Source organism: Ochotona curzoniae, unplaced genomic scaffold (genome assembly GCF_017591425.1).
Source record: "Ochotona curzoniae isolate NIBS_2020 unplaced genomic scaffold, NIBS_Ocur_1.0 contig_3819, whole genome shotgun sequence".
NCBI classification, from domain to species: domain Eukaryota; kingdom Metazoa; phylum Chordata; class Mammalia; order Lagomorpha; family Ochotonidae; genus Ochotona; species Ochotona curzoniae.
In genome coordinates, this window is record NW_024466004.1 from 47,724,162 (window position 1) to 47,750,717 (window position 26,556).

The window sequence follows — 26,556 nt, forward strand, 5'->3', positions numbered from 1 at the left end:
GCATAAATTAAGGTTCAGAGAAAGTCTCTTAACTCTTTCAGATCATTAGAGCAGTATTCAAGCAGAGCAATTCAAATGATCATTGGATTAATCCAAAATGCAAACATATGCATGTTAGGGCTTATTTATCACTGTGAATCTTCATCTATGTTTAAGATATAAAATTCAACACTGAGAACAGTCATGAAAATATTGTCTGAAACGAAACAGATAAGATGCGTGTGTTGGTGGATGTGGATACAAGAGAGAAAGAGGGAGAAGTGGGGGGGAACGTGTTTGGGTAAAATTAAAGAGTTTATGGTATTTTACCTACAAAAGTTGTTTACAAATGTAAACATGACCATAGCACAGTAAGAACTGTATGTGATGTGCCTGCAAGGAAGCAAAAACAGGACTAGATCTCCACTCTGATCAAGAGGTTCTTGTGTTTCTTCAACACATTTCCATCTTTTATGAAGATTATAAAAAATAGAATTCAATGTGAGATTTTTCATATTGTTCATTATTTTGTCCTTTTTTGTCTCATGTTCCTCATGCCGATTCCCTACTGTTATTTCAGAGTTTTGCTCCTTATAGCTTAAGTATTTTCCCTCTGAAAACAAAGCTTAAAATACATGGAGCCTTAAACTCTTTGACCAAATTTGAAAATAGGCTGTTGAATTATCAGTGAATTTAGGACTGCTTCTAAAGTCGTTAGTACTTCAGCTATCTCTACTTGACAAAAATGCAACAAATACATGAAAAAACTCACTTTGGGTATTTATAAGGTCTAAGTGATCTCCTATACGATTCTGTTTTGTTTTGTTTTCTTACTCTAGTTATTTGGATTAAAAAAAAAAATGATTGCAAGTGAATTTCCTTCTCAACACCCTGAACTTTTGGAGTTGTTTCTTCAAATCTAAACATGAGCAGTGTGTCCCATTCCTCATCTACCCAGATTAAACCAAAAACTAGCAACTTCTTGAAAAATATTTGGGTAGAGTGATTGTAACAATGATTGGTTTGGTTTTTGTTAACCTTTATTTTTTGTTTGAAGAAGATTAAGTCAATCCACCTGGAGTTTAATACTGTATGTTACTATAGTAACTTTATAGCCTGTTTGGCTGTGACAAAGGGGCTTCATCTCGTCCATTTCACGCTCCTGTGTCGACCCACTGCCTCCCAGTGTTTTATTATATCTGTCTTTAAGGGTATCTGCGGGAGCCACAGCTGCCGTGCTTTTGTAACAGAAAGCAGCTTTCACTGTGTAATGCTGGGCTCTAAGAGCTCTTACAGGCTGATGGCATTATTGAATTTCAAAGCAAAGACAAACAACATTAAATTGTTTAAAGCTAATATTCATATTTCCCTGTGTGCCCTTTTTTTTAAAGATAGATATAGGGTAAATCTAGTTGTCCAGGGAAAAGTAGTAGTTGATATCTAATGGAATTACAAGTGTGAAAACAAGCAACATACAACAAATGCAGAAAAGATTCAAATTAGGAAGCATGTAAACTTTACTTACAGCCTTCTAAAGAAATGATGCTTAGCTAATCAAAAGCTTGCTTGCTTTAATTCTCTTAAGTTTTGTAGACACATGAACGTTGTTGATTAAGTAACTTCTAAATAAGCTCCTATAATCTGCACATAGACACTAATTGCTTTAGTAAAACTTTGTCCATTTAGGTTCTATTCTTACATCAAATTTTATGCTTGATCTCTGATGTGGAAACTCTTTAGAAAGCTATCCTCAAAGATAAAGCATATCTATAAGGACAGATTGACCATAGTTTCAATGTAATTAAAAATTGCATGAGTTTTTTTTTTCAGTATATCAATATACTGCAAAATTTTGTATAACATTGCTCAGTTCCACCTTCTGTCCTTATTTATTTAGACAAAGCACCTGCCCAACCTTAAACTTCAAAATATTTTTCTTTCCAAAGTAGACTTGTATTTGCTACTTTCCTCTGTCCTACCAAGGGAAACGTTGGTGAGTTGCTTTTTCAGAATGTCAATGCAATGATCTTCCAGTTGTGTTAATTGTTGGGTTGGAAGAGTGGTGAATGCTCAGAATCTTGTTAACTTGCTAAGCATCTGGTCAGCAGAGCAGTTGAGTTCCAGCAAGGCTCTTGACACCTCTGCCAAGGGTTATTGATACCTCACACACCCCAGCTGAGGCAGATTGTTTTAGTCCGGCTTCATATCCATAGCATAGCCTGTAGTTAGAGGGGAAAAAAAGCAAACATGTGATTGACAGCCCACACCTCCTGGGCCCTTCTTACTACCAGACACAACATCTGCTATGCCCTGTGGAGCAGTGAACCAACACACACCAAGAGAGAATTGTTTCTAGTATTGTTGGAATAGATTTTGTTTAACCCTTTGTAGTTATTCTCCAGAGAAAAGTGTGAGATGGCTCTGGGGAGTGGTAAAAGGAGATTTGAGGGAGATTAGAGTGCTTTGCTTCAAAAAGAATTTTATAAAATACAATGTGACAGAAAGTAACTGTACAAAAAATGTTAAATACATGCATCTACTAGATTTCCAACAATAATGACAAGATTGTGCTTTTTACTGAAAATAAACACTTGTAATGTTTCTCTGCCATTGTTATAACAGAAGTGGAAAAGCAAGTTTGTAGAGTAATAAATGAAGGGCATTTTTTAACTTTAATTTACATAGCATCATGAAACATTTTCATTTCATTTAAATTCATAAAAATATTCTCCAAATTGAAAATAAAAGAAGAACTCAGATAATTTTTAAGTAACTACAAAAGGCACAGGTCTATGTCAAAACTTTTATAAGGCAAAAGTACTGGACTGTGTAGTATTCAGTGGCTTCCAAACTTATATTATTGGAAAGTGGGAATGTATACAAATATCATGTAGGAAACTTGCTATTATGTTATTACCATCCCAACTGCCTTGCTGTGGAATATGAAATTCTACATTTGATAATGAACATGATTGATATAAAATATATGGAGAAGGGGTCGCATTCCTGGTATAGTAGGCTAAACCTTTGCCTGAAGCACCAGCATCCCATATGGGAGCCAGCTCCACTTCCAATCTAGTTCTCTGGTTCTGCCTGGCAGAACAGTGGACAAGAGCTTAAGTCCTACTTCCCTTGAGCCCATTTGGGAGACCTGGAGAAAGCACCTGGATCCTGGCTTTGGCTTGACTTTGTTCCAGCCAGTATGGCCATTTGAGGAAGAAACCAGCCATGGGAAGTTTTCTCTCTCCTTATCTCTCTGTAAACCTTTGAAAAAATAAGACAAAACAAAACAACAAAAACAAAACCCAAATCTTTAAAAATATGCGTGGAGACGTAGGCTACTAATAATACATAGCAACATTTAAATAATACCGAAAAGCAAGTTTCAGATTAAAATAGCTTTTGCTGTTTTTGAAGGGGTTATGTTTGGGCTTTGATATTTTAAGCCATCTTTGTAAGCAATTTTCACATTTTGAACATATTGCTTAGATAAGGAATGAGGACAAATACTGAGAATAAATCAAGTGTGTTTTAAAATGTAAGGGGTCTTTGGGAAGTTCATGGAAAATATATATCATGTAGAAACCATATAGGCTTTAAAATTCTGATTATATTAGAATAAGTTTATATTTTAGTTCTGTTTTTCAAGAAGTCTTTGAAATAGCCTTGGGTGTGTTTTCTACTACTGATATCAGTATACAAAAGAATACAGCACTTCATATTGAAAAAATAAAGCAATGGTTTTGAGAGTAATTTTTTAACACATTTGTTTTCATATTGGTTAATATTTGTAAGACTAACTATCCATCATAATGCCATATATCAGTGCTAATGTTTAATAGCCGTGCTATCTGTGTTTGCAATGCTTTATGGCAGACTGCTACAGAAGAACAAGTAGCACTTTTTTATGTCTTTACTACAGCCATGTAATTAGCAATATTAGTGTTACACATCAGTCTTATCTCTTGTCAGCATTATGTTACTCCCGCATAATTCACTCTATAAAAATGATTACGTGAGTTCTAGAATATCAACCTGTTGTCATGATTTACCTGTATACATTTCAGTATGTATATATTTGGAACTTAAGATCTGTTTATTCTCAACAAACTTATTTTTTTGCCAAAAATAAATGAAAGCCGAATTATCCTCTAATATTAAAAAAACTTAAAATTTTATTTATATGATCAATTTGAAGCATTTTTTGTATGTGCTTTTAAATTTTTTTATTTTTCATAATACAATTCCTTAGGCTCAGGAATTTACCCTTCCAACCTCCTTTTCCTCTCTCCCCCGCCCACTGATCTCTCCTATATTGTAACAATGGTATGCTCCTTCAAGGACAGTCACAGGTACATCATTCTGCTATTCAAGTATATCCTGTTAAAGGCATTAACAATTGTATAAAGTCAAACATTATATTGTCAAAATATATTTAACAGTTTCATTGTTATCCCATCTGGATATTGTTTCCCAGTTCTTTCTCCAAATTAGGGACATTTTTCTTTATTGTTTCTATCAAAATGTGTCCAAGTATCAACAAGTAAATTAAGCTCTATTTGTTAAAAAGCAATGTTTAATTTCCAATAAAGCTAATTTCCAAAGTATATTTTTCAAAAATATGTTACCAGTAAATTTTAAAATGTAAAAGTATATTTATGATTTTCATTAGGAATTTTACTTCTGTTTCTTTTTCGGTGGGCAGGAATAATGCAAAGATTTCCACTTTGGGAAGAATAGAGTAATAGTAATGGTGTTACCCCTAATATTGTAAATAAAACCAGATAGACCAATTAAATCCATAAAAGTATTTCTCAAATTTTGATTAACAAATGTATATGATTATACCTTAGAAATGGAAAATGCGTGAGGGAGACTTCCATGATTGCCTTGGTTTTGTCTGTTAGCACAATTGAGGCAAAAGCTGAATCTCTGTATGGAAAAATCAAACAACCTCGTAAGTGCACCTTACTCGTTTTGAAACCAGTCTGGGAAGCAAACACTGTAAATTCAATGAGTTTAGTGGCTACTACCACAAAACACATTTCTTACAGTAGGAGGAATAAAAAGCATAGATTTCTAGTTATGTAAATTCCATAATATTTAGCACACAATAGTGAGAGAAGTTTTTAATCATAAAAAAGAAAGGAGAGTGTTTTCTTGCCAGGGAAATGTTAATAGAATTGTTTTGACATAGCCCAGAATAAGACTTAAACATAAGATCATAATGAACGAAAGGTATGAAAGTCTTTGAAGAGAAATGGGATGTATACAAAACAGTTGTAGTGACATCATCTTTTAAAATTATTACTTTGCGTTTTGCTCTTTTCTTTATTGGATTTCCAGATATATCAAATTATTATCAAATCATCAAAATCACTTTGGGTATATGTTTTCTATATAAGGTTCATATTCTGCAAATGTAAATTTTATAGAAAATAGTAGAATAATAGAGGTATATTAAAATAACTTTTTTCAATAAATTTGGCAGCTTAAATGAAATGGATGAAATCTCAAGAAGTCAAACTTCCCAAAAACTAATAAAAAATTAAATTGAATTTTATTTATTCAGTTTTTTACTCAATTTTTATTATTGTTATCATTTTATGATACAGTTCCATAAGCACTTCCTCCACCATTTCCCTTCCTCATCCACTGAGTTCCCCTATATCATTACTATTGTATAGTTCTTCATACACAGTCATATGTCCATCATTGCAGGTTTAGACAATGGCAGAGAGTCCAGCATATTGTTGCCAAGATATAATAAACAGTTTCATTGGGAGTCTGTCTTTGTCTGGAAGTAGAGATGCATATTGCATTGTATCCTCATCTGTGGATATGATAGTCTCCATTACAAAGTTACTATACATCCCTCTAAGGGAATTTTAATTTTAAATGAAATTTTAATTACCCACATACCCAGTTAAAAAAAGGGTTTATAAAAAGGAGAAAATCGGGCCCGGCACGGTGGCGCAAGTGGTTAAAGGTCCTCGCCTTGCACGCCCGGGATCCCATATGGGCGCCAGTTCTAATCCCGGCAGCCCCGCTTCCCTTCCAGCTCCCTGCCTGTGGCCTGGGAAAGCAGTCGAGGACGGCCCAAAGCTTTGGGACCCTGCACCCGCGTGGGAGACCCGGAAGAGGCTCCTGGCTTCGGATTGGCATATTATCGGCCCGTTGCGCTCACTTGGGGAGTGAATCATCGGACGGAAGATCTTCCTCTCTGTCTCTCCTCTCTGTATATCTGCCTTTCCAATAAGACATAATAAAAATAAATCTTTAAAAAAAAAAAAAGGAGAAAATCAGAAATACCAAGGTCACATATATTTTTTTTTTCCAAAAGTAGGGATGAAAACAAACATTTTTAAGATTATATAGTGAGAACAACAGTATACAAAATCTGACAAAGAAATCCCCCAAAATATTTAAGAATAATATCATTCATGAACAAAGTTGTAAAAATCCCTAGCAAAATGTTAGTAATATGAAGCCAGTGATGTATAAAATGGATAATATATGCTGAGCAAATGGAATTCCTTCAAGGAATGAAGGTTACTTTAACATCTGAACATCAATTATTATATTTAACTCTGTTAACAGACTACAGGGGATATAGTTTGAAATCATCTCGGTATATCAAGAGATCACATTTTTCTCAGTTTTAAAAAAGGACATACCCAAACTACCTATGTTGAAATACTCGATGATTTTTTTGTACAAATGTTAATAAGATGAAGATGTCTGCTTTTACCACTGCTTTTCTATGACTTGTCAGTGTGGAAAGAAAAAACAAACAGGTGGAAAGAAAAAGTTATATCTATATTTGCTTGCAGATAACATAATTGTTTACATAGAACATCATAGGGATTTTTAAAAACAACTATTAAAGCCTTTAGTGAAATTATACATTTTTTATTTTAGAAAATAATTTAATAGCATAATAACGTTAATCAAGGAAGAAATATACAATGTTTGTTAGCCAAAGGACACAAATTTATTAAGATATTTAATTTTCATTCTCTTCCAATTAATCTGTATATTGAACACAATCTCTAAGTAAATTGCAATTTGAAGAAATAAAACAGAAAATCTTGAAATAATGTAAAAGCCAAGTTAAGATTTATTTGGGGCTGTGAAATACCTAGCACAGCCAAAAGTTCTTTCTGAGTGAGAGAACCTTCAAGAATTACAATAAATGTTTAATAATTGGCACACTGATTTATTTTTAATGACAGTTACAAATTGTCCACTGGTGGATATGTTACTGGACCCTAAAATAGACCAACAGTTGTATAGTACAATCAAATTCCCAAGTATCAAGGCAATCAGTGTAGAATGTCTGTTAAATATATGAATTAATATCAAAGTATGTTACATAAAATAAATATTTATTATAGAAAGGAGTAACTTTAAAGTGGAGAAATCTAATGGAGGCAGCAGTTGCTACATGACTAAATTTCACATCATTAATTTTGAGTCTTATGCTGTTACAACTGTTAAAGCAAGTATAAATATAACATCTATATTATTATTGCAAAATTGCAAAACAAATATAATCATGAGGAACTGTTAGACAAAACCAATATGAAGATTATTTATCAGTCTAGCTTACACTCAAACATGATGCTATATTATACCTTAACTGGGAGTAAGTAGCAACAAAGTTTATTCCTGTATTAATTTATATATTTTAAAATTAATGCTACGCTAGAGAATAGTACTGTATTAGCATAAAATTCTTTGGTTTCAGTCATCTTATTGTGATTTAAAAGGATGATTTTTTTTCTTTAGGTTATACATTGAAATATTGAGGGATAACAGTTAATGATGTCTCCAATTCTGCTTTAAACAGTCCAATGAATAGATGGAAAGAAAGAGAAAGAGAGAATCAAATGTAATTCGGACAAAAACATAATTATCCAATATGGAAGAAGTGTTATAGGAGTCTTGTAGTCTTGTATTTTGTAGATGTTGAGGTAATATTAAAATAAACCTTACAAGAAAAGTAACATGCCATCCCTCATTCAAGGATCCATAAATTGTGTTTCAGTCTTCCTAAGTGTAATCTTATTAAAATGTGAACACTCTCGGGCCCGGCGCGGTGGCGCAAGTGGTTAAGGTCCTCGCCTAGCACGCCCGGGATCCCATATGGGCGCCGGTTCTAATCCCGGCAGCCCCGCTTCCCTTCCAGCTCCCTGCCTGTGGCCTGGGAAAGCAGTCGAGGACGGCCCAAGGCTTTGGGACCCTGCACCCGCGTGGGAGACCTGGAGGAGGCTCCTGGCTTCGGATCGGCATAGTATCGGCCCGTTGCGCTCACTTGGGGAGTGAATCATCGGACGGAAGATCTTCCTCTCTGTCTCTCCTCTCTGTGTATCCGCCTTTCCAATGAGAAAATAATAAAAATAAATCTTTAAAAAAAAAAATGTGAGCACTCTCTAGAAATAGATATCAAATGCCTAAAAGCAAACTAATGATTGTATGTAATCTGTATGGGGAATTTTTATCACTATGTTTATATGCAAGCTGTTTAATTATATTTTATTCTACTAAATTTTTTTATTTAAAAGATACACAGTCCTAACTTATATCTTGGTTTCTCTGGAATTTGTGCCAAAATTATTTGTCTAGACATTTTTTCAATCTTGTACTGAAAATTTAGAAAATATGATTCAGCTTTCAGATTTCTTTTTTTAATGAGTTCTGAAATCAAGTTATTATGTTCATATATGTTTTAACTTTTTAACTCACTTTTCAAGTGGTAACTGTATTATGATTTAGTTTTTTTCCCAATATTTTATGCTAGTTGGTCATAAAATATGTTGCACCAAAGCACAGATTGCCTTCCAAGCACTTCAGGTAAAGCCTTTATGTTGAACAATTTTGGACTAGAGAGTATAATGAAATAATTTCTTATTTACAATTTTCCACCATAACTTAATTCATTCAGTTCATTTATACTAAATAATGCATCATTTTTTAAGTACAGTAATTCAAAACATAAACTATTGTTTGTTTTCCATTAAAGGTTAACATGAGTGCGTGATTCAGGTGAGAATACTAAAAAATAATAATAGTAATAGCTTCCAAAATGGAAATTGACAGACTTAAACACTTCCATGTCTGTTAAAGTAAAATATAATTCATCATGCTTATTGTTTGGCGGGGATTTAATGGTGTTCAAACAACCTTTTATTATCCTCTTACACTTGAACTTAGCCAAAAGGCTGAGAAGCGATTATTATCCTCTTCATTTATTTTTTCTGTAATATCCAAATGGCTCATTATGTAGTCAAAATTGTTTTTGTTAGTGGAAAGTTACAAATGATCTGTGTCACAGTAGATGCTCTCAAATAGGTAACTATTAAAAACTGTATCCCTATTATATGACATAGATACATAGATAATAAATCCTCCTACATATCAAAATGGATTTAGAACTAAACAAAATGCATTAAATATTTTTACATGTATGTTATTTAAAAACTTTCTCTGAGCTTTAGTAGTCTGTCACACTTTTATATGTAACAAATAATTTTTCTTATGATGTTTGACCTTCTTTGCTTAGCTCAAAAGCTACACTGCCCATATTGTAAATCTGTATTGAAATATATGGTACACAACTATTTTAATGTTGCAGTTTGTATAGCTTTTCATTATAATCCAATTATATCTGAATAAGAAAATGTTGAATATTTTCCACAGGAAAAATGGAAAGGCAAAATGTTTCCAATGTATATCTATTTTTTTTCTAAAATGTATTGGTGATACAGTTGTAAATATAATTTATATTTCTGCCTCATTAATTTACCTCTTGTTTTCACATCCATGACAATTCTGTTAGTTTACTGTGCACAATGAAATTTGTTAGCTGGACTCTTATTATAGGCTTCCTCTTTTTCCCTTCTATCGCCCCATTCATTTTAGTAGTTATCTCTCAATTTATATCTTCCAAATACGAACTTACTATGTTATTCCCTCTATTGGTTATAGAATTAGATTGAGAAAGGATATTGCTTTCTATGCTCAGAAATTAGTATGTTTTGAAAACAATATCATCTAGTAAAGGTTTATTTCTAAGTGCCTCCTCATTTTGCCAAAAACAGTGTTACTTGCCTCTGTGTTTCATCTGGTCCATTGTGTGCTCTTGGAAGCAAGCAATGGTTATAGACATTTTCTCACTTTGTAATAAGTCTGTCACAAGGCTTTAATGTCATTTTGTAGATTCATGCTAGTTACCCTAGATAACTGAGAGTAAAGAACTGGGTAATGACTGTTAATGTAACATCTAGTTGTGATGTATTTTTGCTAACTAATTGTTCACATTAAGCACTTAGGATTTGTTTACATGTTTACATGTTTGAAGAATCTGACAGTATCCAAACAAAATTTTGTTTGGCAATGCTCAATCTTATTAATCTAGCAAATTCATAGCTATTATTCAAAGTTTCATTTTGCAGGCACAGAAATTAGAGAGTAGTTAAAAATTGCAAAGATATGAATCCCTTTCCAGAGCTCATGTACTTAAATTCTATACTGTTTTTCTACAAAACTGTATCAGTGAACAGAGTAGTAAAACAACTATGCTCATATATTTAGCAGCAATTATTTACTGTCTCTTAGTGCCATGCAACATGCTTCAGTTAACATCTTCAAGCTTTTACTAAGGAACTTATTACTTGCTAGAAAATATTACAAAAGAGGAAAATGTGGTAAATTATGAGGGTGCTACCTAGTGTACTTAAATCCAAATCATTCAATGAGCAATGAATGCTTACTACAGCATAAATGATATGTTCATTCCAACTAATGCAGAGATATTTTTCCTAATAAAGGAACTCATAACACAATTGGAAATTAAGAAGCATATGTTGTACAAGTAGTGTGCAATACCAAAAAAGATGAGAGTGATCAAAAGAAATCATTAGGATATACTATTTATGCTGAATGTTAAAAGATAAAAATCTTAAACTGTGTACTGTGGTATAGGGACACTAAATAACAGATACAACCCATGTAAAGGCATAGAAGTGTTCATTAGTAGAACATCTCCAAAAGTCTAATTTATTACAGGCAATGTGTAGGGTTTTGGATAGAGAGTTATGAATTACTACCAATCGGATCCTGAGAATCAGTAGAAGCCAAAAATAACTGATACAAATGAGCTGTGGTAGCATTGGTTAGCTTTTCTCTAAACAATATTTATCATAAAATTATTAGCTGAAAAACATGTGCTGAACAGCAGATAGCAAAGCTCTGCTATTCGCACTAGGACATATGAATCTATCTATTAAAACCTCAACTCATTGCGCATATTGAGGTAATTGGCTTTGGTAAAATCTACTCTTTATTTTCTATATTTATTTTATTTATTTTATGATACTGTTTCATAGGCTCTGGAATGTCCCTCCCTCCATCATTTCCCCTATATTATTACAATAGTATAATCCTTCAAAAACAGTCATAAGTCCATCATTCTGCTATTTAAGTGTATCATGATTGTAGCTATGAACAGTTAGAGTCCAGTCTCCTATTGTCAAGATACATTTAACAGTTTCTTTGGGAGTTAATCTTTGATTTGGAAGTTGAGATGCATACTGCATTGTATCTTCACATCTGGATACGATAGCCTTTATTATACTGTTCCTCCACATGAAGATATGTATATTCATGTTTACTTATATGTCAATTGATCTTATATTTTGCATGAAGGTTTTCTTGTATTAGTGGAAACATGATATTTGTCCTTTTGTGATTGACTTAATGGTCTCTAGTTAGGACTGGTTGGTTGCAAACGGTGGAATTGCGTTCTTTGCAATGGCTGAATAGTATTCCACAGTGTAGATGTGTCACAGTCTCTTTATCCACTCCTCTTTTGATGGGCATATTGGTTATTTCCATGTCTTTGCTCTTGTAGAATGTGCTGCTGTAAATATAAGAGTACAAGTCATTTTCTCATATACGGGTCTACTCTTTAAAAGGCTAATATGGGACATTCAGTCACTCTTTAACATGGACATTCATTCAATTCAAATGCACCTCAGTGTGTATAAGCTTCCAGTCTTTATTAAACAGGACAATTTCCTTCATGATTTTCAATAAGCAGTTTCCCCAGAGACTATTTGTCTTGGATTTATTTTATTTTATTTTATGTTATTTTATTTTAGTGTATGCTTTACTACATTCATTGATTTTGAAGCTAATAGATATGATCCTATATTACAGCTTTATCACTTTGGGGACCATAGCATATGTCTTAATAAACAAACACATAACTCTGGTTTTGAATTACACATCATTCAGACACTTGATAAGAACCCTGTAGTCCCTTCTCAGAAATCACTCGGCTCACTGGGCACAGTCACATCTAAATTTGCCTTCATTACTAATACTGAATTCTGATCAAGTCTCACACATTTCTCCAGCATTTCAAACTTCCTCAGCAATTGTTTCATCTGTCACCTGTACAATATGTACAATGCTATTAGATGAGATTCATGGAATGACCAATCTAGCTTTAGTCTGTTTTTTCTCTCTGAATGATAATGATGATTATTACTATGTATGGGGTGTGGAAATTACACATTTTCATTGTATGTTGCTTATAATCAAAATGATATTAAGTAAAAGTAAAATTGTATTAGTTGGAGATATGGATGGATCTTTTCCAGGTTCTACAACATGATTAGAACTGACAAAATAAAGTACTTCTAGAATATCCTGCCTATTATCATATAAGCTAAAATTCTCCTTAATAAAAAATAAGATAGTAAATATATTGTATAAATATTAAATGTACAACTGAGAAATTCTTGCCCTTGACTTAATTCTTGCTATGTAAAAGCCATATGATTACGAAGCAATACAAATGGCTGTTAATTTGATATTCTATCTTGATATTTATCACATTTTGCTCCTTTTATTATACTTTGCACATAATAAATATAGATGGTACAGTGTAGAAATTTTACATCACTAAAGTACTGTCCCTTCTTAGTGTAGCTCATAAAATTGCACAGTGAAATACCTTACATTACAACCGGTAAAAAGCATACAACCAGAAAAGAGACCCAAAATGCACATTTCCAGAAATGTAGTGAAGGAAAAACTGTTTAATAGAAAATAGTTTAAAAATTATGTGTGTGTTATGTACTGACCTCATACAACGGGGAAAGGTGTGAAATCATTTAAATAAAGCATTGTAGTTTCATGGGAAGTTATGTAATTTGGTAGGTTTGAAAAACGATATGTAAATCAGGCAGCAGATGAGGAGGGATGAGGGGGGAAATGGAAACATGACATTCTGTGCGCTCCAAGTCTGGTGCATTAGGAATAAATTAGGAATAGTCTTTTAATGTGCCTCAGTCACATTTACAGAAAAAATATGAAGCCAGTGTACCAAGTTCTCATAAACTCCAATATACTGTTTCCCATATTATTAACAACCAATATAAATATGTTATATGTGCCACAACTTAGAAGGCAGTAATGATGTATTATAATTTAAAAAATCTCTATTTGAATTTACTTAATTTATATGTAGCACCCTTTTTATGCTGCAAGATCTCATTACGAAGCTCGTATTACACATAATCTCCATATATCCTAAGGCTCCTCTGGACTATAAACATTTCTCGGCATTTTCCTGTTTCCAGTGGCATTGGTGTTAGAGTTGAAGAATATTAGGCATTTTGCAGAATATTCCATGATTAGAATCTTGCTGATGTTGTTAATGTTTCTGGATTTGGCTGAGGCAGATCTTGCAGGTAGAGAGCCTTCCTCATCACACTTTCTCTCTGTATGTTCCATCCAGGATTACCACTGCTGTGACTTCTGATTAGCTAGCTAGTTTGAATCACTCCTGATGAGTTGCTCCCAATCTCCTCTGCAAATTAGTTTCTACTTTACAGGATTACATATTGTAACATTTGGAAAGTATGCACAGTAAACACTCTTAAGGAGTGCAAGTTGTTGTTCACTTCCTTGAGGACAGGGCTTTTGCATAAATTTTTTGGAGTTTTTATGTACAGGTAACTTAATCTGTTCGCCCATATGTTTATTCATTCTATCAATTATCAATTAATAATTCTTTGTATTTTGATATATTATTAAAGCTAAATTATTTTCTTTTTGTAATATTCTAGATTTGGCTATTGGGAGTACCAGGCACATTCCTCTAGTACCTTCTCTTGTCCTAGAAGCAGTCATTTGTGCACTTACCCTTGATCTTTTTTTTTTTTTTTTTTTTTTGAGAACAGCTTTCGGACTCCAGATCTGGATACCAGATATGCTCAATGCTAATGGAATATATTGCTTTTGGACTCCCTTTGATGATGAAGGAAAATAGGTATAAATGAGATTATTGGCCAAATTATATTTACAGTCCTAAAAGATTTCCATATGTTATCATCCTTTCTATATTAAACTATAACCCAGTACTGTATAGTTCATTCCAGCCTCTGCCGATTCTTTCTTTATTTTTAAATTTTTTTTTGCCTGCCAGTCTCTCTCTCTCTCTCTTTTTTTAAAATAATCTTACTTATTTGATTAGGTTACAGACGGTCAAAGGCTATAGGAAAGTGGGTAATACCATTGTTTCCACGCTAATATCATTTTTCCCCCTGTATCTTGGGTCAGGGGAGAAACAAAGGGAGAAGCCCCACCCAAACTCCCTCCCATCCCAGGTCCCCAATGTGAGGTGTGCTCCGAGGGTCCTGCTCAAGTAGTTTTGATAGTTCAACAGTTCTCAATTGCTGCCAATCTCGTTGTTCCAGTCACAATGAAACCTATTCAGAATCCACTGGCTGAATCTAAGATCAGCAGCTCAGTTGGAGGGATCTCCAAAGAAAGTTTGTCTGAGATGATCCCAAACTTGATTCTTGTGCCACTTAAGGAGTGAACCGTTGGAGGGAAACTCTCTCTGTCTCTCCTCCTCCTCTCTGTATATCTGACTTTGCAATAAAAATAAAATAAAATAAAATGAACTGGTGCCAATATAGAATCCCGGCACATGCAAGGTGAGGAATTTAGCCGTTAGGCTACTGTGCTGGGCCTTTTCCTGGTAGTTTAAAATTCTTAGTCCAACAGAATAGCTTTTTCTTAGCAATATGTGTGATAGTAAGATAGAAGTAACAACTGTGAAGGAATGGCTTCCTGCCAGCTGTATTTAGATTGTTGTGAGGTCTTTTCCTCTAGCAAATAGGTCATTGGGAAAATATTCTGATTATTTTATGAAGATTTTCATTTACCACCCTCTGCTAGAGTCATAAAGGGCTGATTTCCAGACCTTTTCTGTAGGTGGATATAATGGAATTCATGGAAGTGTGTGTCCGCATCAAGACCCCAGTTCTAGGAGTTTCTCAAACTGAGTATCCAACATCTTATTAAAATTCCCATTTCATCTTCAATACTAGGCAATGGCACCAGAGGCCTCTGTTCCATGAAGCTATTGCTCACTGGAGACTCTAGGTTCATTTCTTTCTGCAAATTCTAGAGTGGTAGTTTCCCCTGCAATATTCATTTACTGGTATATGTCGTAAAGACTACTGATTTCCTGCTTGTTTTGTTATTCTTGTGGTAATGACATAAGTAATAGCTCCCAAGATCTTTACAAGTTGTGTTTGAAAATGATAGTCATATACTGCTTTTTCTTTATTAGAAACAACTGAATTTTTATGTGCCAGGATTTAAAAAAATCATTGTTTACTAAAATGATGAACAGATACTTTGAAGCTAAATAACAGAACAAGGTCAACAAAAATGGATATACGAATTAAAAAGAGTAAGAGATATTGTTCATGGTCTAGGAAACTGATATAAACAAACTGAAAAGCTCCCAAAACACTCAACATTTATTTGATATCTATTCATTTAATATACATTTATACTGAAATGTGAAAATAAAAATCAGTGCAAGCAAATACTTAAGAAAATCTAGAGGAGGTTATATGCAACTGCAAGGGCTATTGATAGCAATCCAGATTAGAATAAATTTTGTTACTAGAAGTTATCTTTTTATGTAGATGTCTAAGTAAGTAGAACTTGGCAGAAACAATTAATTATGGCATAGGTATTTGTGTAAACATCAGATGTGAGTCAGGAACAATCCATACTGAACACATTTAGAAGCACTATAAGCATGTAACCAGTGGACCTCTCCTGCTGCATCATGGCAGATCTCACAAGACCCTGAGCAAGACACAGAATCATACACATACTTATAAATATTGGATAACACTGGAGAAAAGCTAGTTCAGTTCTAAAACTCAGAATAGCACTTGGGCAGAAGCTCTCCTGTGTTTAAATCTTTGCCTGAGGACTCTTACAAGCACCATGGGATCTTGTTTTGCTTTGATTAGATACAGCTATTACTGGCAGCTTGATAAAATGTTCCTTAGAACCTGAGCAAATATAACTTGGAGTCAGTAGATAAAAATTGTCTGCTGTGGACAATTATAGGGCAGTGTGCCCCATGATTATTCATTCTGTATATTAGCAATGTTAAGAAACAGTTGGGGTCAAGCTCAGTAGCCTAGTGGCTAAATCCTTGAATTGCAACCCTGGGGTCCCATTTGGATAATGGTTTGTATACTGCTTGCTCCACTTCCCATCCAGCTCCCCGCTTGTGGCCTGGGAAAGCAGTAGAGGACGGCCCAAAGCCTTGGGCGCCCACGCGCAGATGGGAGATCCTAGAGAATCTTCTTGCTCCTGATTTCGGATCAGCCATTGCGAACTTTAGGGAGTGAATCAGTAAATGGAAGACCTTTCCCTCTGTCTCTCCTTCTCTGTAAATCTGACTTTCCAATAAAAATGAATGAATTTTTAAAAAGATTTATCTGTTTTTCATTGGAAAGTCAGATATACAAAGAGAGACAGGGAGGAACATCTTCCATCTGTTGATTCACTCCCCCAAATGGTAGCAACCTCTGGTGGTGAGCTGATCCGAAGCCAGAAGCCTCCTCTGGGTCTCACACACAGGTGCGGAGTCCCAAGGCTTTGGGCCATGCTTGACTGCTTTCCCAGGCCACAAGCAGGGAGCTGGATGGGAAGTGGGGCTTCTAGAATTAGAATTGGTACCCATATGGGGTCCTGGAGCACATGTGAGGCAAGGACTTTAGCCACTAGGGTACTATGCTGGGCCCAAAATGAGTGAATTCTAAAAAAAGAGAAAGAAGCAAACAAAAGAAGGAAAGGAAAAGGAAAAGTAAAGGAAACCGTTGGCTGACATCTTAGCAGGTAAAACCTCTGACTTTCTAGTGTCTAGTGAGTCCTGTTGTATTCTCTCAAATATACCACCCGTACCCATTTTCAAATGTCAGTCTTTAGTATTGATGCCTCTGCTTCTGATCAAGCTTCCTGCTGATGTGCTTGAGAAACAAGGTGGCTAGTACAAGTATCATGGGCAGTTTCACCCAAAGAAACTTCAAATGGACTCCAACTCCTGATTTTGGACTGATTTAATACTAGTCCTTGTGAATATTAGAGAAGTGAGCCCATGGATGGAAAATCTATCTGGCTCTGTATCTCTCCCTCTCTGTCATTCTGCCTTTCAAATCATATTGGAATAATGTTGATATATTGCCTCTGATACTAATAGTATCAAAAGAATGTTGTATTTATAATGTGGACATTTCTTTATTTGCTCATTTTAAGCTTCTGCCAGCAAATGTTTGTGAAAATCATTTTGTAAAAATAATACATATTTTACTAATCAATTGTATTAAAATGTTATAATTAAATCACACCTATATACAACTTTAGTTAACTGCATATTAGTAAGTAAAGAGATGTATTATTTAAATTTCATATTTACAGTATTCTTTTCAGGCTATATCAAATATTTAATACCAGCTATTCTTTGGGATTTGTTAGCATATCTTTTAAAACTTGCCTGCGGCAGTTACAAGAAGGAATGTAAAAAGCGGTTTTGATGATCATTTTGGATTGTCAACCTTGACAGTTTGGGTGGGATTTTCAGACATGAAGAAAGAGTACACAGACATTCCCGCCAGTGTGCCTTTATCTTATTCCTGGTAAAGAATCTTTCCCCGAATAACCAAAGAGCTTGTTATTTGTCAGAAGAATTACAGAGCAGAGCTCCTTGGAAGTAACCTGGGGAACAGGTGTCTTGAAGAATCTGCTTATGCTCACTTTGAATCCATAGGTACCACTGGATTTTCAAAAGATTCTTCAAAAGTCTGCTTTCCAGTAGTTTAAATATCCCTTTGTTTAAAGCTACAATCAGAAAAAAAATACAGTAATTTTCGCTCCTATCCCTTTACTTAAAACACACACAAATGAAGAATGTGATACAAAATACAAAGCAAAAATAGATTAGTGTTTGATTTGCTATTTAAAAAAAAGTAAAGGAATAAATGATTTATCATTTGGTGTAATCAGTGAACTCTGTATGCAGATGGCTTACAGAAGCCACTTCAAGTCGCACGTGCTTTAGAGGAGCCTGCAAGAGGGACGCTCTGAACTTTAGGGCCATAGGAGTCTCTGAAAGAATGCTGTTTGCTTTTCCTTACCTATGCCTAACCTATACTTTAATAATTCATTAAGGGTTTCAGAAGAGTGACTGTTAAAATATCCATCTTATTTTCAGAGAAGTCAGTTTCTACCTTAGCTCTCCTCTGCCTCATACTACAGGAGAATAAAATGTATTCCTAAGAAGATGATGGCGCCAGAGTAATAGGACTGAAAAATGCTGCATTCGGATTTTTTTCTTTCCACTCTTACACATTTTGATTGGAAGCTGAATTTCAAGATTCTTTGTTACCAACGCGCAGGCATCATAATTGCTGAGGCGTATTATCATCTATCCTTACATTGAGTCTGCATATGGCTTTACCCTGAAATCTGCATGTCTTTGTGAGCATACATTTTTTTTTTTTCGTTTAAGTCCTTTTATTACAGTGGAGCCAGCTACTACTGCTATCGTTAAATGCCTGTCAGCATTTCCATTATAAACCTTATTTTCAGGGGATTTATAACCTAGCCATTTTAATTCACATTCAGCTGAAAGTTGCCATCGAAATTCTCAATGTACAGTAGGTGCTGTTTTCTTTTATTGCCAAATTTTATTTGAATCTATTTATCTGCCAGAGATTTTGCAATGTGTTAAACCACAACCTACAGACAGAAGGAAAATGGGGATGTTTTGATACTTTCTAAAGTGAAAATATACACACCAAAGATTAGAGAGGAGTCGTAAAAATGCTAGACCCCCTAACAAGTAAAAGTCTTAATGATTTGGAGTCACTATTATTTACAATGTATTAATATTCTATATTCATAATTTTAAACATATTTTGCATGAATATCAATTCATATCATGAAAAATTATGACCAATCCAGTATAGCATCGAGTTTCAAATAATGCGCTTTTTGACATTATGAAATACAATATAAAACCATAACATTTTTATAGTAAAATAAAAAGCCTCAATGTGAAAATTTGATATATATTATTTTAGAAATGCTTTATAACTTTGCCTTTTTTTAACAAAGGCAAATATTTTTATTTGTGTACTGGCCATTTTTCCATACTTCCTTTTTGAGAGACAAAGACAATATCCAATGGCCAAGACTGGGTAAGGGTCAAAGGCAGAAGCCAGGAAAATAATCCAAATGTTCCATGTAGATATTAAGAATCCAATTACTTGAGCCGTAGCACTGCCTGCCAGAATACACATTGGCAAAAAGCTAGATTCAAGAATTGTATCTGAAAATTTAACTATTCATGTACTTAGAGAAAGCGAGGGATACAATGGTAGTGACCATGAGAGATTTTAAATATACTGCATTTCTCAAGTGGATATATCAGCCTGGACCACACTGAAACCAGAGGCCAGAAACTCCCTACGTGTTTCCTACATAGACTACAAAAGATTGAACACCTGTATCATCCTCTACTGCTTTTCCAAACAAACTCATAGGGCAGAGAAGTGTTGCAAAAAGTGGCACTGCAGCTGACTGCATTATACACACACACACACACACACACAATGTATTATAATATATGTGATATATAATGATCCAGAATATTTATGTGTGTATTTATACATAAAAAGAGCCAGAAAAAAAAACATATATAGTCAAATTGGAGGCATTACAACACTGGACTTCAAAGCATACTCAAATGCATAGTAATTAAAACAGCATTCTTGTGACATAAAATCAACACATAAATCAAAGGAACAGAAAAGAATTCCTAGATATTAATTCATGTGTATGTAAAAAGCTGTTTTTTTCAGTGAAAACGATCTGATTATATCCTTGATGAAGGAAAATCTTAAGGAGTGGTACTAGTAAAACTGGATTTGTGTATATAGAATGAAATTGCATTCATATCTATCAATATGGATTGAAGACCTGAATTGAAGACCTGAGGATTTGACATAGCTTGAAGAAAATGTAGGAGAAAACACTCCATGATATTAAGACCTGCAAAGCACAGGTAACAAAAGGAAAACTAACAAATGGGTTATATTAAACTCAGAAGCTTTAGTACAGAAAAAGGAATAATCAATATAGTGAGGAGATATTAAAAGAATGGAAAAACATTGCAAGCTACCTATATGTCAAAGGGTTAAATACAGACGATATCAGCAACTTAAAGCCAGCAAAACCCACAAAAACAATCCAGTTAGGAATGGAAGAAGGACCTCCTCAATCAACACTTATAAAAGAAGAGTACAAATAGCTTAAAAAGGAAAAAGAAAAAAAGAAAAGTTTGACTTCACCAGCCATCAGGGAAATGCAAATCAAAACTACACCTAGACACTACCTGACCCCATCAGACCACCTAGAATCCAGAAAACAGAAACAGATGTAGAGAAAGGTGGATACTTATATACTGTTTGTAGAAATGTCAGCTAGTGTAGCCACTGTAAAAAACTGTAAATTCTGTAAAAAACTGAAGATTTCTTTAAAATTTTTGGAAACACTTTCCTTGCTATCCATCATTCCTGTTACTGGAATAAAAGATATGAACCTGTTGTATCAAAGAGATACCTGCACCATCACATTTACAGAAACATTGTTCACAATAGTCAAAATGTGGAATAAGCCTGCGTTTCTATCACCAGATGAATGGATAAAGAATATGTGTATATTGGGCCCGGCACGGTGGCGCAAGTGGTTAAGTCCTCACCTTGCACGCCCGGGATCCCATATGGGCACCGGTTCTAATCCCGGCAGCCCTGCTTCCCTTCCAGCTCCCTGCCTGTGGCCCGGGAAAGCAGTCGAGGACGGCCCAAAGCTTTGGGACCCTGCACCCGCGTGGGAGACCCGGAAGAGACTCCTGGCCTCGGATCGGGATAGCATCGGCCCGTTGCGCTCACTTGGGGAGTGAATCATCAGATGGAAGATCTTCCTCTCTGCCTCTCCTCTCTGTATATCCACCTTTCCAATGAAAAAATAATAAAAATAAATCTTTAAAAAAAAAAGAATATGTGTATATGTACACAATGGAATATTATTCGGCTATAAAAATAATAAAATCCTACCTGGGTCCAACTGAAAGGGTATCATATTTGGTGCAATAAACTGGAACTGAATGTTTGAATATATGAGAGCTAAAATTTTAAAAGTGCCTGTTTATATCAATTTTGTTTCAAATGCAGTTTTGTCATATTACATATATGGAGCTTCACTTCAGAAACAGTGGAACATGAAAGCTTTTACTGATAACTTTTTATGAGATCACTTCTTTCAATTTCTGTAATTTTTGTGAGATGCCCCACCACTGCTTGTCCTGACAGTAATATCAACATATCTAGCTCATCCATTCTTCACCATGCTTAAAAATAACGCCAAGTTAAACCCAGCAACACTAAATGGCATCATTATTTTTCCAACCTGAGATTAACTAAGTTTCGCTCCATTTAAATATGACAACTACATTTCTTACCCTTTTGTGATTTTGGACAGGCCATTGAGTTTATAGATTAAAGGCATGACCTGTGATTGCCTCTTCTAGATGTCAGACACCTGTGTCTTGATTCTAGAATGGAACTCAATGAACGTCTAACATTAACCTCCACTGAATAAATTAGTTGTGAGAGTGTGCTGTTAATTTTCTTCACACTTATTATTATTATTGCATGCAATAAAGCTCAGTTCTCCTAGGAGCTTCTTCATTTACATAGGATTTCAGATTTTGCTTATTGGCATATCAACATTTGTTAACAATTTCTACAAAGTTGCTTTAAGAAAACTGCTTAAAAGGCTGGTGCTGTTTTGTAGTGGATAAGGCCACCATCTGTGTTGCCAGCATTTTATATGGACACTGGTTTGAGTCCCAGTTCCTCCATTTCCAGTTCAGTTCCTTCCTAATTTGCCTGGGAATGCAATGGAGGACAACTCAAGTGCTTGGACTTCTGTATGCACGTGGAAGACCCAGAGTTCTTCTTGAATTCTGCTTGACACAGTCAGGGCTGCTGTGGCCATTTGGGAAGTGAACCAACAGATAAAAATACCTCTGTTTTGGGCCCGGCGCGGTGGCGCAGTGGTTAAGGTCCTCGTCTTGCACGCCCGGGATCCCATATGGGCGCCAGTTCTAATCCTGGCAATCCCGCTTCCTATCTGGCTCCCTTCTTGTGGCCTGGGAAAACAGTCAAGGTTGTTGGCATACTTTTCCGTGTTTTGATGACTTATTTTATTTATTTCTTTTTTTAATAATTAACATTATAGAGATCCCTCACATCTTTGTAAAAATTTATTGCAAGATTATTTTGCAGCTATTCTAAATCAGACGGATGTTTTAATTTCCCTCATAATCAATACATTATTTGTGTATGTAAGGCTATTTAGGCTTTTAAAAAAGATTTATTTTTCTGGGGGAGGAGAGACAGAGAGGAATATCTGCTGATCCACTCCCCAAGTGGCCACAGTGGCTGGAGCTGAGCTGATCAGAAGCCAGGAGCTAGGAGCTTCCTCTGGGTCTCCCATGTGGGTGCAGGGTCCTTGACTGCTTTCCCAGACTTCAAGCACCGAGCTGGAGAAGAAGTGGGTCATCCAGAACACGAACCGGAGGCCATGTGGGATCCCAGCGCATGCAAGGCAAGCACTTCAGTTGCGAGGCTATTGCATTGGCCTGGCTGTTGAGTTTTGGTTTTTATGTCATGTAACATTACCACATTTTTTTAAATTTCTTTTTTTTCCTTAAATTTTATTAATTTGGGAGCCTTCCTCATCCTCTTTTTTCCCTCTCTTCTTCTTGGTTCTTCAAGGTTAGTTACATTTTTTTTAAAAAAGTATCTACTCAATTCACCAGTCTTTTGTATCTTTTTTGCTTCAATTTTTTATTTCTTCTCTAATTTTAATAATTTATTTCTACTAATTTTGGATTTGTCTTACTGCTTTTGCAGTAAGTAAGATGCATTGACAGATCGTTTATTTGACACCTTTCTGATTTCTTGATGTAGACACTAAGTGCTGTAAATGTCCCTCTTAACACTGCTTTTGCTTTTTCTCATAAATTTTGATTTGTTGTACTATCAGCCTCATTCATTTTTAGGGATATTTTTCCTTACTTCCTTTGTTTTTCCATATGGGCCTTGGGTTCTAATCCTGGTGGCCCCACTTCCCATCCTGTTCTCTTCTTGTAGCCTGAGAGAGCGGTAAGAGGATGTCCCAAAGCCTTAGGACCCTGCAACCACATGGGATGCCCACAGAAGCTCCTGGCTCCTGGCTTTGGATCAGCTCATCTCCGGCTATTGTGGCCACTTGGGGAGTGAATCAGCAGATGGAAGATCTTCCTTTCTGTCTCTCCTCCTCTGTATATCTGACTTTGCAGTAAAAACCAAATAAATCTTTTTTTTTTTTTAAAGGAATGTGCATTATGTAAGTGTGGGATGAAATGCTGTATGGGTATCAATTTTTCCATTTGGTCCATGGCATAAATTTTTCTTTGTTTCTTTTTTGAATTTCAGCCTAAAATGGTTGGTAATGTGGGATTCTTGTAGACAGCAAATGGATTGATTCTCTCTCTCTCTCTCTCATCAATTCAGCCAGTATGTGTATTTTGGATGTAGAGGTTAGGCCATTTGCATTCAGGCCTTGATCCTACCATTTTCCACAACTATTCTCATTGTTTGCTTTGGAATTCATTTACACCTCTACTAGGATATTTCATACCTTCTCATTCGTTCATTATGATGGTTATCATCCTCTTTGCTTGTATAGTACATCTGAAGCATCATTCTAGGGTTGGGCACGCGGAGGCACATTCAGGGTGACTCATCATGTCTCTTCCCTCACTCCCGTCAATGTGGTCCATTAGGTTCAACACCCAACTATTTCTCCACTGCATTCTCCAATCCCCAGCATGAATTATTTTCCTTGAAGTGAGAGTGAGACACAACTCACTGCCAACTTTTGGCTGCCCCTTGTTGCTGACTTGAAGCAATGTTTCTGAGCTTTGTCCTTTTGTTTCTCTAAATTTTCTGCTGCTGTGTTTTGCTTCTTTGCCAAAATTTCCTGTCAACCAGACTTCTGGAAATGTAGTCTTTATTCTTTTCATACCGCAGACCTAAGTTACAGTGGCTATATCTTATTCAGGCATCTTAGAATTTTCCTGATTTTGTTTTTTGATGAAGTGATATAATTTGAAATTTTTGGTTACGGGCTTGAACATCCTCTGTTTAATTTGGCCCAAATATCACATTTCTTGAATGTTATTATACAAGGCATTTTAGCTTCAAGTTCCAGTTGTCAGATGCTAGTCCTTCAAAATAGAAACAATTTTTGTATATTGACCTTTAAAATACACCCTCAAGTCTCATTTTTAATTCTTGCGTATTTTTGCTATAAATTTCTTAGGAGTTTTTACATAGATAGCTATACCTTGTTAAAGTACACAGTTATGCTAGTTTTATATCTAACTTCATTTTATTATCCTGAGCTTTATTAGAGCTGTCTTAGAGCTCAAGTGTTATGAATTAAATATGAATCATTACATAAATAAGAAGAGATTTTTAACTGGTTTGTAATTGGAAATGGTAAGAATGACCATTCTTGCTTTCATTTCATTCTTTTTTTTTTTAAGATTTATTTTATTTTTATTGGAAAGGCGGATATACAGAGAGGAGATACAGAGAGGAAGATCTTCCATCCGGATGATTCACTCCCCAAGTGAGCGCAACCTCCGATGCTATGCCAATCCGAAGCCAGGAGCCTCTTCCAGGTCTCCCACGCGGGTGCAGGTTCCCAAAGCTTTGGGCCGTCCTCGACTGCTTTCCCAGGCCACAGGCAGGGAGCTGGATGGGAAGCAGGGCTGCCGGGATTAGAACCGGCGCCCATATGGGATCCTGGGCGTGCAAGGCGAGGACCTTAACCACTTGCGCCACTGCGCCACCGTGCCGGGCCTGCTTTGATTTCATTCTTACAGAAAGTGACTTCAGCATTTCAACTGTTAATTATTAAAATTATTATTGGCATAAGTTATCAAAAGTGTTATTTGTCATCTTGGAAAATTTCATTCTGTTAGCTTTGCATTGATTCTTTACCCTTTTCTAATTTTTTTAAGATAGAAATTGAAATAATTAATTTGATTCAAGGTTTTGCTGCTAAATCTACTAGGTTTGAAACGTGATTCTTTCATCTCACTCATTTCAACATATTTCTGATTTCTTCTGTGATTTTTTTTTCTTTACTATTTGTTTATTTGAGCATGTTACTTGATACTGTATTCTACATCTATTGGTTAATTATATTGTGCTCAGAGAACATTTTATATATGCCTTTAAACATACTGAATCTTATTTTATGAATCAAAATGCATTTAATTTTGATTTTGTGTGCCTTTAAAATTAACATGGATTTTCTTAATGATAGAGTGTTCCAGAAATGCCATTTAAATATAATTGTTTGAAAAATTTTTCAAAACTTCTTCCTATTTTGGACACCTTGTATAAGTCCTACCAGTTAATGAGATATTAATGTTTATATTTAAATGTGTCTATTTTACCTTTATTTTTCTTAAATTCTTTATTTTTATTTGAAAGATTTTACAGGAGAAAAAAGTAGAGACAGACAGGTCTCCCATCCACTGTGTCACTCTCCAAGTGGCTGCAATGGCCAGAGCTGAGCCAATCCAAAGCCAGGAACCAAGAGCTGATGTGGTCCTCCTTGAAATCTCCCACATGGGTGCAGAGACCACAAAACTTGAGCCATCATCCATTACTTACCCAGGTCATAAGCATCGAGCTGAATGTAAAGTGCTGCATCTGGGACATGAACCAGTGCCCAAGTGGGATGTTTGCTCTTCAGTCAGAGGAATCTCCTGCCGTACCCCATACCTACTGGTCTTCTCTGTTTTGTCTTCCAATTCTGACAATTTTGTCTCTTGTGCTTGTTGCTTTATTTTTAAGTTTTATTTATTTTTATTTGCAAGGAAGAGTTACAGAGACAGAGATGCCTTTCATCTACTGGTTCACTTTTTAAATGGGCTCCTCTGAAGCAAGCTCAAAGAGCCTCTTCTGAGTTCTCCCACATGGGCTCAGGGACCTGGTCACTGCCTGACTGGTGCTCTAGGTGGAGACTTACATCCTATTGCAACAGCCCAAGATACTT